This window comes from Cynocephalus volans, chromosome 2 (genome assembly GCF_027409185.1).
Source record: "Cynocephalus volans isolate mCynVol1 chromosome 2, mCynVol1.pri, whole genome shotgun sequence".
In the NCBI taxonomy this organism is placed as follows: domain Eukaryota; kingdom Metazoa; phylum Chordata; class Mammalia; order Dermoptera; family Cynocephalidae; genus Cynocephalus; species Cynocephalus volans.
In genome coordinates, this window is record NC_084461.1 from 188393722 (window position 1) to 188407237 (window position 13516).

At 42.4% G+C, this 13516-nt stretch overlaps 1 non-coding gene across 1 annotated transcript; it reads right to left on the reverse strand.

Moving 5' to 3' along the window:
- Positions 1-11007: 11007 nt before the first annotated feature.
- Positions 11008-11080, reverse strand: TRNAV-GAC (transfer RNA valine (anticodon GAC)). The gene has a single exon. It is a non-coding gene; the product is annotated as a tRNA-Val (tRNA).
- Between the last annotated feature and the right edge of the window lie 2436 nt (positions 11081-13516).

Here is a 13516-nt window from a genome sequence, read left to right on the forward strand (position 1 = left end):
CTGCAGAAACTGTGAGATAGTAAATCTGTGTTGTATAAGCTGCTAAATTTATGGTAATTTGTTACATGATAATATATAACTAACACAGCAATAGAGAATCATTTCAAAGTATTAAACAATTCATATTACTCTTAAATTTGAATATGTATGGATCTAGATGTAAAATGCATGATATATTTCTTTACATTGACTACTAGACATTTGTATCAGTCCATTTTGTGTTGCTATAACAGAATACCTGAAATTGGTTAATTTATAAAGAACAGAGGTTTTCTTGGCTCACGATTCTGGGACAGCTGCATGTGGTATGGGCCTCAGGCTGCTTCTCTGCTTGGTGGAAAGCAGATCACATGGTGAGAGGAAGCAAGAGAGAGAGAAGAGAGGTGCCAGGGTCTTTTAAACAACCAGCTCTCACGGAAACTAATAGAGAGAGAACTCTCTCACTACCCCCACCCCCCAGTGAGAGCATTAGTCCATTCATGAGGGATCTGCTCCCATGACTCAAATAGCTCCCAACACTGCCACATTGGGGATCAGATTTCCACATGCATTTTGGGAGGACAATAACATCCAAACTCTATCAGCATTGAACTCTAGAATTATTAGTCATTTTATTTTTAAATATTTATTAGGGTTTAATTAAATTTTAAAATTAAATTAATGTTTATAGCTTTATTTAAATAATTTGTTTTAAAATGTTATTGTAATTTTATCATTTGCATTTTCCTTTTTGATTTTAAAGAAATTTTAGTTTAATAGATAATTTAATTTTAACAGAAATAATAGACTATTTTAGGAGAACAATAACAAGAAAATAATTTTAATTTGCTAATTTTTTTAACTTTAATTTACATTTCTGATGAAAATATATTCAAATTTTGTATACTTTTATATGATTGCATCTATTTTTTATTTCTTGATTATCAGTGTTAATGGAGGTAAATTATGTAAAAATCTTGATTCTAAGATTGATAACAACATAAGTGATTTTGCTAAAATGAAAGCAAGAAAAATAAATCTCATGGAATAAACATATAATAATTTATGAATTACTTATATTTTTCAAAATTACTCATTTAAACATCACTGGCCCATCAATACAACACCTAGACTTGCACAATCATAATTTAATTTAGGCATCTTTGATATTTTGCTAATTTTCAGACATATAAAGCCATAGCTATATACATATTTTTTTCACTCTGTTGTAATGAAGTAATTTGTTAAAATGGGAGGTTAGAACATATTTTTTCTGACAGTTTGTAAGCTTGATTTATACCATGAAGACATTTGAACACATGGTGGTGAATCTCCATTTATATTCTTGTCCTGGGCCCTTCGGATGTCAGGACAAACTGTCCCAAGGTCACTCAGCTGGTAAATGGAGCTGAGATTCAAATTTGGACCTGAAGGTCTGGATTGTGTGAGATGTGACCCTGCCCTGGCTGAGCTCACTGTCCAGTTAAGGAGCTGCCACCTCAGGAAGCCCACAGGAGCTGGAAGAGTCAATGGTCAGGGACCAGAGAGCTACATAATTTGCAGCGCTACATAAATTGCAAATCTCTTTGTTCCTAAGTTATTAAGAATTTCCAAACACTGACAGTGGAGCACTAAAGGAAGCATGAGGCCCTACTAAGTGCAGAGTCCTGTGTAACTGCTGGGGTTGCATGCCTCTGGTGGGAGTGGGAGGGTGCTTCCTGGAGGTGGTGGCATTGGGTTCCCTCCACCCCCCTGCTAATGGGCAGGATTGAATGTGGTGGAAAGAGGGGACAAGAACAAATGGATGAGGAAGACCATCTATAAATGACTTTCTTTAAACATGAATTTATTTAAATAAAAATGTGAGTCACTTAGAGAAAAAAATTCAGAAACTAAGAGCATATGTGATATGCAGGTATGGAAAAAATAGTGATGTGTCATTTGAATGACTGGAGTTTGTGAAATTGCAGTCTGGGTGTGTGTCTATAAGTGTGTAATTATGAGTGTGTGCAAATCTGTATATGAAGTTTTGATTGTATCAGTGGAAATGAATGTGGGTCTATGTCTGAATGTGGGTGTGTGAGATATTTGTAAAAGTGTGTGAACATGAAAGTGTGTCTGTGCATGTGTATCTTATTGTGTGACTGTGTATAGGGAGCTGTGTGTGGATGAGTACATGTAAAGCTTTCTTAGCCTGAGCTTCTTTAAGGTGAATGTAAAATTGTGGACTTGTATATGCTGAGTGCTTCTGTAGTACCTGTGTGTCTGTCAGCTATTGCCACAATAATGCTGTGTAATGAATTACTCCCACATTTAGTGGCTTAAAACAACAAACAGGGATATGGGAAGAGACTGTCAATGCAATAAATATGGGGTTTCTTTGGGGGGAGTTAAAATGTTCTAAAATTGGGATGGCTGGTTAGCTTAGTTGGTTAGAGCATGGTGTTGATATCACCAAGGTCCAGAGTTGACCCCCGTTACCGGCCAGGTACCAAAAAAAAAAAAAAAAAAAAGTTCTAAAACTGATTGTGATGATGCTTGCACCATTTAATTGTGATTATTCTATTTAAATCGGTGAATTTTATAGTATGTGAATTATATCTCAATATGGCTATTAAAAAACAGCAATAACAAATATTGATTTTCTTGCTTGTGAGTCTGCAGATAACTCTACCTCTGCTGAGATTACCTCGCCTTGGCTCCTGGCTGTGGTTGAGTTCAGGTATGTTCCACATGTTTCTTCTACATGTTTTTTAACCTCTTTGGATCAGCAACTATTCAGGCATGTTCAAGTGAATAGCTGAAGTGTAAGGGGGTGAGCAGACATATGTAAAGTTTCTTAACTTGGCTCAGAACTAACATATCATTTCTGGCCACATTTCCATTGGCCAAACAACACAACAACATAGGGCCAAGTTCAACATCAACAGGATAGTGATATATACTTTCCTCATTCTCATGCATTCCAAGATCGTATGGCAAAACAGTGTGAAGAACATGGTGCTCCTGCTCCTTTGAAATCTAGTTTAACATGGCATAGACTCGAATTCCAAGTCAGAGGCAGCCTAAAGTCTCCCCACAATTTCTGTCTGTTCCTGTATTTTATTTCCTCTTACTTCTCTCTTCCTCGTGCTTTGCTGCAGTTTTGAAGGGTGATGGAGGAGTGCATGGTGTTTTGCCCAACCTTCCACTGTATTTATGGCCCTATCACTCTCCCCATTTTCTGTCTGGAGACATCAGAGAAAGCTTCCTAGAGGAGGTGACATTTGACCAGATATGGAAGGCTGAGAAAGAGTTAGGCACAAGATGGTGACAGGAAAGAACATTGTAGGCAGAGAGAACAGTGTGGGCAAGTGAAGAAACGTCTGGTGTAGTTGAGAGCTTGCAAGTCTTTGGCATGGCTGGAGTGAAAGATACAAGCTGGAGAGTGGTGAGGGATGAGGCTAGAATGTTCCACAGGCCCATGAAGTGGCTTGTATAAACTGGAACTACTTTTCCAGAATTACTTTCCCCATGTGGTTCTGGGTTAGCATGAGCCAAAAGGGAAATTGGTGTGAGATTGGAAAGGTGGGAATGAAACCAAAGCCATGTTTTTTGTCCTCTGAAGGTGGATGCAGAGCCCCAGGCACTGTGGACACAGCTTCCAATTGGTCCTCTCAGTTGTCCTTGTGGCTCTCAGTTCATCCTCTAGGTTCCAATTTGTCCTTTCTTTCATTCATGTCCAGCCTCCTCCCTGACAGCTGATCTAAGTGACACAGAGACAACATCATTAAATAGAGTCCTATACCAGCTCCCACGATTGTGCAGTCTAATCCCTGTAATAAATCCCTTCTTCTACGGCACTCACGGAGGTTCTCTGATTGAACATTGAGCAATACAGCCAGGATCACAAAGACCTTTATATGCCACACTGAAGAGTTTGGGCTTTATTTCATAGAATGTTTTTTCTCAAATTTCCGTCATTTGAGGATTAGTGTGGCAAAGGTAATGCTAAATGTTTACCACTACTCCCTTCTTCAGGGGTACGTGGTGTCAGTTCCAGCCACCCTTGCAGCTAAGTGGAACCAAGTAACAAATTTTTAGCCAACAGAATGTGGGCAGAAGTGAAGTGTGCGTGTATAGGCCTGGTCCCCCAAATCCTTCCATGTGACACTACAGCCTCTTTCTTACTTCTCTAGCTGGCCGGCAGAATGCAGAAGGTTCAATGGACTCCAAGGTTTCAGAGCCACTAGCTGGAAGAAGCCTGGGTTCCTAAATGACACCATGGAAAAGAGGCTCCCACTGACCTGCACTGGGCCTTGACTTGAGAAACAGAACTTTACTATGTAAAGCCAGTGAGATTTGGAATTGTTTGCTAGAGTTGTTTTAAGGAAAACAACCACCTTCACAGTTTTAGCTATAATCTTTGATGGTCTGTACCATTATTGATTTAATCAATATTACAAAAAAGTCAATTTGGGCTGGCTGGTTAGCTCAGTTGGTTAGAGCACCACCTTGTAATACCGAGGTCAAGGGTTCTCGTCCCTGCACTGGCCAGCTGCCAAAAAACAAATAAACAAAATCAACTCACTCTTTATAGCCTTAATTTATTTAAAAAGTTAACTTTGTATCACTATTCATAAGTGGAAAAGCAGTATCACTCATGGTAGAGAGAAGGTAATGGTAAGAAATAGACAGTGAAAATCACACAGTGATATGGAATTCTTGCTACATCCTGTGCCTGCCAAGGGCTCTGGAGCCTAAACCTGCTCTCACTTTGTTATAAAGGGAGATTAACAAGGGTTTCATAGGTGCTAAAGAAAGGCTAGCACCAAACTGAGACTTTCTCTGTAATGTTCTTAAACTACCACATTATCCTGATTATATGATAATCATACCACATGTTATAAAAATACATGAGGGAAGAAAGCTGTTAATTTTAAAACATTTCTTAGTATGGAAAATTCCAAAGACACACACACATAAATGTAGTGAGAGTAGTATCATAAACCCCACGTATGCATTACCCAGCTTCAATAGCTATCAACTTTCTGTCATTCTTATTACATCAACTATTTTCTTTCTGGAATATCTTTAAATAAATCCCGGGCATCATATAATTTTACCCCAAATACTTCAGTATGTACGTCCAATGATGAGGGCATTTAAAAAATATTTACAATACCATTGTTGTACTTAAAAAATTCACAATTCTTTATTACCATTTAATAATAGCCTATGTTCAATTTTCCCTAATGACCACAAAAATGAGGTTTTTTGGTTGGTTTCTTGAAGTCAGGATCTGAACAAGGGCACACATTGCATGTGGTTGATATGTACTCAGTTTCTTTTAACCTCGTGGTGGATTGATTGGGAAAAAAAATGCCCTCCCTCTGTATCCACACCCTTGGCAAGGTACCTTGCAGCTTCTCTTACTGAGAGGTAGAGTCTATTTCCCCATCTTTGAATCTGGGCTTGATCATGCGACTTGTTTCAGCTAATAGGAGGTAGCCGAAGTGATACTGGATGACTTCTGGGTCTGGGCCTTGATATGTTTTGCGTGACTCCACGTAATCTCTTGGAGCAAGCCAGGCAGCCTACTGTGGAATGAGAGACCATGGGGAGGAAAGCTGTCCCAGGCGAGGCCATTCTAGACCAGCTGGTCCCCTTCTGACCAGTCATCTGACCCTGGGGCAGGAGGAAGCCCAGACCAGATTAGCTAAACCTGGCCCAGACCAAAAGAGCTGCCCATCCAACCATAGCCCTATGGAGTAATAATAAATAGTTATTTTTAAGTCACTAAGTTCTAGTGTAGTTTATTACAATTACAGTATTACTGTGGCAAATCCACAAAATTTTTCCTTCTTTTTAAAAATGTCATTTACTTGCTGAAGACATTGTGTCTTGGTCCTTTAGTTTCTGGTATTTATTGTTATCCTCTATATTCCTTTTAAACTGTTAATTAATGTAGAGGCTGGATTAGGTTCACATTGTTTCTTTTCTTTTTTTTTGGCAAGAATACTTTACAGGAATACTTGTCTGCATCACATCAGGAGGTATACAATGTCTGGCTATTCTACTTGGAGTGATGTGAAGTTTGATCAATGGATTCACTGAGTAATTTTAGACAAAGTTGGGATACCCAGGGGAGACTTCCTGGAGGAGCCAGGCTTGAGCTGAACCTCTTCAAAAGACAGGTAGGATTTAGATAGGCAGAGAGAAGGAGGAAACATTCCAAGTGAGGAGGGAGTGTGGATAGTGTGAAGCAGAGAGTCTTCTGAAAGGACAGAGCAAAAACCAATCAATCTTCCTTTATATCAGCTTCTTTTGTTATCTTCTGGTGCAGAGGCCAGGGCAGGAACCAGACTGTATCTTAGATTCTAATTCTAATGGGGTGGTAATGGGTACATGGTGTCCTCTGTTGACATATATTATATTGTGAAACTACATTCCTGCTCAGTGGGAAGCTTGCTGTAATCAACTAGTGATGTGTGTCTTGGGTCTGGGATGCTGAGAAGTGGTATGATTGCTGAAAATCTGCCTTCAATCAGTGACTCTGCCAGCACCTCTGGGTCTTTAAGATGGGACCCTAGAAGGACATAAGAGCTGAATGGAATATCTGACATGGACTATGGCAGACCTTATTAACATTTATTTACCTGTTTGTTTTTGCTAATGGAACCTCAGGTACTGAATGGCAGAGATTAATTTAGACATGAACAATGATCCACTTCTAGCCAATGAGACATAAGGGTGTTGCTTTGCCTCCGATGGGTTTGTCACCCCTTTTCCACTGGGTGATGGAACTGCCAAAGATTACTCAAAGCACATCTCTTTTGAGCAGTGAGAAGCCCCCAAAAGGGGTTAATCTCCCAGAACCCTCAAGATAGAGGCATTCCTTCCATTTGGGAAATTAACCACAAATTGGGGTTCTCTTCCTGCATTTATTCTTCAGACCAGAAAGTTACAGGAAGAGAACATAGGTGGGGTTTTTGCTAAGTATAGCTTAACAAGTTTAACAATAGAAGCTGGTAACATTCAAGAAGACAGGCAAGGTGACATTCTATAATGCAATTAAGTCGATCCACTAACAAAAACTTGATTTTAGCAAACATTCTCTTCTTACAGCAATTTTGCAGTATCTTTACATATCAATCAGTAACCCCTCTGTCTTTGAGCCAGCAACCTTGCTGTGTTACCATTCTTTATCATACAACAGAGACTATATAGCCTGGGGAAAATTTCCTGTCCTTTGCAAGGTCAATATTTGAAACCTCAAGGCTTTGGAAAACCAGGCCCTGTGAAGTACATTTGCTTTATGCATACTCCACATAAGGGGAAGTATGCGCCTGAGGCTTCTGCAAAAGTTTTTTCTTCTGAATTAAAAGAAATGTGTGAAGAGATGCTCTTTGCCCTTGCTTGCTTTGGAGGTGGTTGTATGAGGACATAATGCCTGGCAGTGACTGTGGCAGCCATTTTGTGATGTCAGAGAGGAAATATGGAAAGAACCTGGGTCTTTGATAAAGTTGTTGTGTCATGAACTAACTCTGAAACTGCCTATTGTCAGATCTGTTTTTACGCAAAAAATGAACCCCTATTATTTAATCTGTGTTTAGTCAGGCATTCCTTTACTTGCAGCCAAAGACAGCCCAAAGCATGAAACCATCCTTCATGCTTCATTGGCATAGCTCAGGCTATGTTTCAAACCCATGGATGAGTGAGCCATAAAATCAATTTAGTGGGTCATAACCAACATTAAAAAAATGAAATAGTATAAATAATATGAGAATACATGACATGTAGAAAGGGTAAATATTGTTTTGCAAAAGTCTTGTTTTAATTATGTGTGTCCCAGGTTAGGTTCTCCAGGACGCAGACTCTTGAGACAGAATTTAGCATCCAGGAGAAGTATGAGGGAGTGCCTTTGAGATCAGCTCCTGGGCAAGGAAGGGGGAGGAATCAGGAGTGGATGGAAAAGATGTCGATCTGGGATGTAGGCCCAACAACCACCGTAACCAACCCTACACACAATCTGGAAGTTAAAATGGTTCTTTGGAATTGTCTGCGGTTGGGCCAAATGACCAGGCTTTTGTATAGCCCCTCAATCGACCACTGGACATGAGCCATCCCAGGAAAGTGGTGTCATTCTCTGCAAGGTGGCCCTTTGCAGGTGAAGCAGGGGCTCACCCAAGGGGCTGACAGCGGGAGGCTCTCTGAGGACAGCTCTCCCAGTAGCTAGGGCAACAGGGCCCTCCTTGAAAGGGAATGGAGCATTTCATGTCCATCTCAGTATGCATGTGTGTGTGTGTGCTTGCATGAGTGTGTGTGTGTACTAGATTGTGATGCAAATGTCTTCCTTATTGTTGTCCTGGTCCAAGTGGATTGCAAGCCCCTGGCTGTCTGCTTCTGCCTGACTTGTTTTTCTCCTAATTGCCTTGTGGGGTGTAGTCACTTTTTCTGAGGCTTCATTTGTGAGAAGCAGCCCTGTCTCAATGAGACAGCCCCATGGCATATTTGAACACCAACACCAAGCAGAGCTGTGGGTGCCTCCCCTGCATTAAGAAATGGCAGCTGCTGCCTATGCCCCCAAATGAAAATGACTAAAGAGGATTAAAATCAAGTCATTATTACCCCTGATGAAATACACAGACAGGAGCCCTCTGGTCCTCTGGAGTCTCTCTTTATCCTGTCTTAGCTGCCTCCTTCTTTATCCTCAGTTTCTTTCTATCTGCCTCCCCCAGCAGATTGTCTTTAGCAAATTGTATCTTAAGTCATATAATTATGAGTGGGGTAGAGGCTCGGAGCAAGCTCTGCCCTTGGCAAAAATCTGGATCAACCTCTTATGCTGTTGGTTTGTAAAACCCTCCATAGCGGCTCCTTGACTGTTGCCTGGAACAGCAGGGAAAGGAGGGTAAAAACCACAGGGACTGTGTGGCTGCCCTCTGGGAAAGAAGGTTTCTGTGGAGCTGGAATAACAGTCAGGCTTCCTGTGTGCCAGAATCCCCTGCTCAGCTTTCTAAAAATGCAGATTCCTGGGATGCCCCTGAAGTCCAATGAGTTGGGCTTTCCAGGGGGCTGTGACCCATGGATCTGCATTAAAAAAAAAAAAAAACTTTTCTCAGAAATAATTTCACTCTTACAGAAAGGTTGCAAGAATAGCTCAAAGGATTCACATACACCATGATTTTTGCTATATTTGCTCTATCATTTCTCTCCTTCCATATGTAATTATGCATTTTATTTTTTTCTAAATCATTTGAGAAATTACAAACATGATGCCTCTTTACCTAAACTTACCTCCTAATGACAAGGAAATTCTTATCTAATCACAACATAATGTCAAATTCAGAATATGTAGCATCAATATGATACTTTTATCTAATCCACAACACATAGTAAATTTCCCTGATTTTCCCTCTCCCCCCTTTTTAAAAATGACTACATAATGCTTTTAGGTATTTTTTGGGGGGGTCTCTTTTAATCGGAAGGATTTCCTCAGCCTTTTTGTTTTGTTTTGTTGCTTTGGTCGTTCATGACCTTGACCTGAGGAGTCTAGACCAGTTGTTAGTAGGATGCCCCTCGGTTCCCATTTCTCTGGGGAACCTGTGTTTTCAACATCACCGTTTAACTTGAAATCTTTGAGAGGACTGAGCAGCCCTAAGGCACACAAACAACTCTTACTTTTCAATAATCCGATGCCCAGAGGACTTTTTAAAAAATAACTTTGTGAGGCACCAGATTTAGTTTCTCAGAGGGGTTTCAAGTTGGGGAACTTTTTTTTTAAAAAAGAGCCGATTTGCTCGGAACTCAAATCCGAGAGATTTCTTTAATTGCCTGGGTTGCTAAGCTGGCTGAGTCTTAAGGGATCCTGCTGGGCTGTGAATTTCTCTGACTCTGATCCTCTGGAAGGCGGGAGGGTTCTGGCAAGGTCGAGGAGCAAACTGCTGGTTTGGGGTGGGAGGTGGGCTGGCGGGAAGTAGAAGGGACAGAGGGGTCAAGATGGTGGAGTGCCACGAGAAGACATCCACTGTGTCCTCCCCGTGTGCAAGAGCCGGCCACGTACTGGGTGCTCTGGGCCCATCTCCTCGCCCAGGACTCCCACCGTTCTGTGTGGCGTGAAACATCATTAGCTCCATTTTGCAGATGAGGCAACTGAGGCTCAGGAAGGTGATGTCACCTGTCCCTCATTGCTTAGGAAGTGGCTGAGCTGGGATTTGAATCTAAGCCTGTCTGACTACAGAGCCTGTGTTTGCTTAACCATTACAGCCCCACCTCTCACCAGGGAACGATGCAAAAAAGGTCAGGAAAGCTCTGGAAGGAGCACAAAATCTGAGGCTGAGGAGCATGCCCTTTGATCCAGCCACTGATGTAAATGAAGCTGTGATCTGTCAGTGTTGGGTGTGAGTCCCAGATCCGTTAGTGGCCCCTAGACCTCACCATCAGCAGCAGTCAGGGGCAATGCTGGGTGTCTTCTGGTGGCCTCTCCAGTCCCCTCCAGAGGCTGACCATGTGGATGCCCCAGTAGGTTCCTTTGTTCTCTGCTTCTGTGTGGTTTTGGCCAGTGGGGAGCCAGGAGGGAGATGGAAGGTGGCAGGAGAGGAAGGTCATGGGGTTCATTTTCCCAACTCCTTTTGGTGGGGACACCATGAGTTCTTCTACTGAAGGCCACAGTTTCAATCAGGCCTCTCTCCCAGCCGGGACAGCTGCTCTGTCCAGGTTCTGGTAGCCTCCCCTTCGCTATCTGCCTTAGGGCTGGGAGGTAAGGGCTCCCTGCTGTTGCTGACCCCAGGTTATCGCACTGTTCCTTGCAGCTGTCCCATGACCTGCCAACACCTTTCCCAATAGTCTCTTCACTAAACTCTCCCATTTCACTAATTTCTCTAGGAGGGAGAGGAAGGAGGCAGGGAAGACTTCCCAGAGGAAGTGTTTTCGACCTAATCCCGGAAATATGAGCAGGATAAAGGCAGGCAGAGAGGGGGAAAGGCATTCTAGGGAGAGGGAACAGCATGTGCAAAGCCACCCTCATACTATAGCTATTTTTTTTAAAGATGACCAGTAAGGGAATCTTAACCCTTGACTTGGCGTTGTCAGCACCACGCTCTCCCAACTGAGCTAACCAACCATCCCTATATAGTGATCCAAACCCGTGGCCTTGGTGTTATCAGCACCACACTCTGCCAAGTGAGCCACAGGCCGGTCTTCTGATAGCTATTTTTATTGAGTGCTTACTATGAGCTAGGGTTGTGCTAAGCCCCTTGCATACATCAACTCCTTCTAACAATCCTGTAGATGAAGTAGGTACAATTATCATCTCATTTTACAGATGAAGAACCTGAGGTAGAGAGAGCTCAGGCAACTTGCTCAGGGTTACACATCTGCAGAGACAGTCAGACTTTGGGGCTCAGGTTGTAGCCACTACCCTTCTTCTGAGGTATGAAGGCAAATGTGTGGTCTGAATGGGAATTTATGAAACAGGTGGGTGTGATGGGTCAGCCTGGACCTGGTCTTGGGACCAGGAAACTTTGGGGCACTTTTGGCTGGGTGGCAGGATGATGGTGAGGTGTTTTTCTCTGACACATACTCAGGATCACCTGCTCCAATACCTGCTCAGCCACTTTTCAGCCCTGGCACCTTGGCAAGTTGCCTAACCTTTCTGTGCCTCAACTTTCCCTCCTATAAAATAAGGACATTACTTACTTCATGGGATTGTTGGGAGGGTTAAATGAGTTAATGTATGAAAGTGCTCAGAACAGCATCTGGTAAATAGTCTGCATTACATTAATGTTCATTATTTTTATCATCATCATCATCTTCTCATTATGTATTGGACAATCCATGGATGCGTATGGCTGAGAAAACAGCACATTTGGTGAATTCACTCCTCCCTCTGCTGCCTGGGTTTCACCTGGTGCTTCTGAGCTGGTCTCTGCTGAGTCATTTTAGTTCTTTGTCCTCTTCTGCCAAATAGAGACTTCTCCCCGACTCTGCCTGGTCTTCAGACACTTTCAGAAGGAGGTTAACTCTGTCTGCCCTTAAGAATTCCCAGTCCTTGGGGGCTGGCTAGTTAGCTCATTTGGTTAGAGCATGGTGTTGTAACACCAAAGTGAAGAGTTCAGATCCCTGTTCCAGTCAGCCACCAAAAAAAAAAAAAAAAAATTCTGAGTCCTTATATTTCGGTATTGAGACAAGAGCTCTTGTTAATGCCAACATCTCTGGGAGGGCCAGGCTGGGTCCAGCTCACAGATATAACCTGTCCTAATATCCCAGGTTCTCACGGACTCACACATGCACTCAGTACCTTTATTGAGCACCTACTGTGTGCCTGTCACTGTGCAGGATGCAGGGCTATGCTGTAGGAAGGAAAACAGTAGACAAGGTCCCTGCACTCATGAAGCTCATATGCCAGAGGGAGTGACAGACAGCAAGTAAGTAAACAACAAACAAATGAATATATAACAGCAGAGAAAAATAATGGCTTGAAAAAAAAGCAAAGTAGAGAAAGGGGGCGAGCGAGTGACTGGGAGGGGAGCAGAAGGAGTAGTATATGAGGATTTTAGACACACGGTAGTGCCTCTTCCTGGGATGCTCTGGAATTCTCTGGAATGCCTGGATGGCCAGGTAAAACTCCTTTGGGGATTTGTTGGTGTCACTGCCATCATTTCTAGGGAGTCTACTCTCAGTAACTCTTGCTTCCCTTTAATCCATTCTCCACACTGCAGCCAGCACCGTCTTTCCAAATGGTATCACGTCTCCCACTTGCTTCTCCCTTTTGCTGGGATGAAGACTCAAATCCCTGCTGCAGCCTCCCAATCTGCCTCGTCCTGTCCCTTCTGCCACCAGCCTCAGCTCCAGTCTCACATCCCCACATGGGGGGCCCAGCCAGTGAGGCTGGCACTTAGTTGCTAGCATTTACTAGGAGGATTTTAAATATTTGTTGAATGAATGAATGAATGATTGAAGCTACAAAGAAGAATTAAGGAGCCATCAAAGAATCACAGTCAAATAGGGAAGATAGGAGAATGGTTCTTATACTATCCGATAAGCATGATAATAAAGGTACAATATACCAGATGCTGAGTGGGAACCCAGAAGAGGTAAAAAACAACTCTGCTTGGATGGGGAAAGCATTGGGCATTCAATAGAAACCATGTGATTCATCCTGTTTCCCTTTTTGTCTTGGCTGCCAGGAGATGTCTGACCTGTTTTTTCGTTCTTGCTCATCTTTCTTTTATCTTTTTATTGAAGGTTGCCTTGGGGTCCTGAACAAAGATGGTAGGACCTATGCTATAAATGAACTGAAAACATGCATAAGGATTTCCCTTGAGGGAGAGACTTTTTGCCAAACACGTTTTTAGAAGTGCGGTCCAACAATTCCACCATTGGGAATGTCTCTTCTCCCTCTCATGCCATTTGACCGATGAGTAAACTAAGGCTCATTTAGCTTGTTAGTGGCACAGCTGGTATTTGAGCCCAGATGTACCTTTGCTAGCCAGACTGCCTTTATATGGTTTTTGTTTGTTTGAGGGTTTTTTGGCAGTTGACCAGTACAGGGATCCGA